Genomic DNA, 3,379 nt, shown 5'->3' with positions numbered 1-3,379 from the left:
CCAACTTTATGCCAATAAATTCGACAACTTAAATGAAATAGAAAAATACCTCCAAAATTATAGCTTGCCCAAACTAACAGAGGAAGAAGTAAATATCCTAAACAGTCCCATCTCAGAAAAAGAAATAGAACAAACTATCAATCAACTCCCTAAGAAAAAATCCCCAGGACCAGATGGATTTACATGTGAATTCTATCAAACATTTAAAGAACAATTAACTCCAATGCTAAATAAACTATTTGAAAAAATAGGGATTGAAGGAGTCCTACCAAACTCCTTTTATGACACAGACATGGTACTGATACCTAAACCAGGTAGGCTGAAAACAGAGAAAGAAAATTATAGACCAATCTCCCTAATGAATATTGATGCTAAAATCTTAAATAAAATATTAGTAAAAAGATTACAGAAAATCGTCACCAGGATAATACACTATGACCAATTAGGATTTATACCAGGAATGCAGGACTGGTTCAATATTAGGAAAACTATTAGCATAATTGACTATATCAATAACCAAACAAACAAAAACCATATGATCATCTCAATAGATGCAGAAAAAGCATTTGATAAAATCCAACATCCATTCCTAATAAAAACACTTGAGAGCATAGGAATAAATGGACTTTTCCTTAAAATAGTCAGGAGCATATATTCAAAACCATCAGTAAGCATCATATGCAATGGGGAAAAACTGGAACCTTTCCCAGTAAGATCTGGAGTGAAGCAAGGTTGCCCACTATCACCATTATTATTTAATATCGTATTAGAAACACTAGCCTCGGCAATAAGAGTCGAGAAAGATATTAAAGGAATTAGAGTAGGCAATGAGGAAACCAAACTATCACTCTTTGCAGATGATAGGATAGTATACCTAGAGAACCCCAGAGATTCTACTAAAAAGCTATTAGAAATAATTCATAATTTTAGCAAAGTAGCTGGCTACAAAATAAATCCCCATAAATCCTCAGCATTTTTATACATCACCAACAAAACCCAACAGCAAGAGATACAAAGAGAAATTCCATTCAGAATAACTGTTGATACCATAAAATATTTGGGAATCTATCTACTAAAGGAAAGTCAGGAATTATATGAGCAAAATTATAAAAAAAGTCTCCACACAAAGTCAGACTTAAATCATTGGAAAAATATTAAGTGTTCTTGGATCGGCCGAGCGAACATAATAAAGATGACAATACTCCCTAAACTAATCAATTTATTTAGTGCTATACCAATCAGACTTCCAAGAAAATATTTTAATGATCTAGAAAAAATAACAACAAAATTCATATGGAACAATAAAAAGTAGAGAATCTCAAGGGAATTAATGAAAAAAAAAAATCAAATGAAGGTGGCCTAGCTGTACCTGATCTAAAATTATATTATAAAGCAGCAGTCACCAAAACCATTTGGTATTGGCTAAGAAATAGATTAGTGGATCAGTGGAAAAGGTTAGGTTCACAAGACCGAATAGTCAACTATAGCAATCTAGTGTTTGACAAACCCAAAGCCCCTAACTTCTGGGAAAAAATTCATTATTTGATAAAAACTGCTGGGATAATTGGAAATTAGTATGGCAGAAATTAGGCATAGACCCACACTTAACACCATATACCAAGATAAGATCAAAATGGGTCCAAGACCTAGGCATAAAGAAAGAGATTATAAATAAATTACAGGAACATAGAATAGTTTATCTCTCAGACTTGTGGAGGAGAAAGAAATTTGTGACCAAAGATGAACTAGAGACCATTATTGATCACAAAATAGAAAATTTTGATTACATCAAATTAAAAAGCCTTTGTACAAACAAAACTAATGCAAACAAGATTAGAAGGGAAGCAACAAACTGGGAAAACATCTTCACAGTTAAAGGTTCTGATAAAGGCCTCATTTCCAAAATATATAGAGAACTGACTCAAATTTATAAGACATCAAGCCATTCTCCAATTGATAAATGGTCAAAGGATATGAACAGACAATTTTCAGAGGATGAAATTGAAACTATTACCACTCATATGAAAGAGTGTTCCAAATCATTATTGATCAGAGAAATGCAAATTAAGACAACTCTGAGATACCACTACACACTTGTCAGATTGGCTAAGATGACAGGAAAAAATGATGAATGTTGGAGGGGATGCGGGAAAACTGGGACACTAATGCATTGTTGGTGGAGTTGTGAACGAATCCAACCATTCTGGAGAGCAATCTGGAATTATGCCCAAAAAATTATCAAATTGTGCATACCCTTTAATCCAGCAGTGTTTCTATTGGGCTTATATCCCAAAGAAATACTAAAGAAGGGAAAGGGACCTGTATGTGCCAAAATGTTTGTAGCAGCCCTATTTGTAGTGGCTAGAAACTGGAAAATGAATGGATGCCCATCAATTGGAGAATGGCTGGGTAAATTGTGGTATATGAATGTTATGGAATATTATTGTTCTGTAAGAAATGACCAGCAGGATGAATACAGAGAGGACTGGCGAGACTTACATGAACTGATGCTAAGTGAAATGAGCAGAACCAGGAGATCATTATACACTTCAACAACGATATTGTATGAGGACATATTTTGATGGAAGTGGATTTCTTTGACAAAGAGACCTAATTGAGTTTCAATTGATAAATGACAGACAAAAGCAGCTACACCCAAAGAAAGAACACTGGGAAACGAATGTGAACTATCTGCATTTTTGTTTTTCTTCATGGGTTATTTTTACCTTCTGAATCCAATTCTCCCTATGCAACAAGAGAACTGTTCGGTTCTGCAAACATATATTGTATCTAGGATATACTGCAACATATCCAACATATAAAGGACTGCTTGCCATCTAGGGGAGGGGGTGGAGAGAGGGAGGGGAAAAAATGGGAACAGAGATTCTATTGTTTGAGTTTCTCTATTTGCAATGTGCATATTTTGTAATTTTTATTTTGTATTTTGCATATATGTATGTATATATGTGTTTTTGTATAAAATATGCATATTTTGTAAAAAAAATAATAAAGAGACCAAAAAATAAAATAAAATAATAAAAAAAGAAAAAAAGGAAAAGGAAATATACGTACAAAAATATTGATGTGACCTCTGTTCTTGGGGAAAGAATTGGAAATTGAGGGAATTCTCATGAAATGCAGAATGGCTGAAGAAATTTTGCTATGTAATTATGATGGAATACTTTGATGATTCGTAACTACGATGACCAGAAAAATCTGGAAAGATACATGAACATATGAAAACTGAAATGTAATGTGTACAAAGTCAAGCAATAGAGTGGATTGGTCACCTGTGAATAACTTTGCTTTTTCAACAACAAAATGGTCCAAAACTGCTCTGAAGGTCTTTATGATGAAACAATTGGATGCTACACAGTTT

This window comes from Antechinus flavipes, chromosome 1, assembly GCF_016432865.1.
Source record: "Antechinus flavipes isolate AdamAnt ecotype Samford, QLD, Australia chromosome 1, AdamAnt_v2, whole genome shotgun sequence".
In the NCBI taxonomy this organism is placed as follows: Eukaryota; Metazoa; Chordata; class Mammalia; order Dasyuromorphia; family Dasyuridae; genus Antechinus; species Antechinus flavipes.
The sequence above is the reverse complement of the archived record's forward strand: the minus strand, read 5'-3'. Positions refer to the sequence as shown.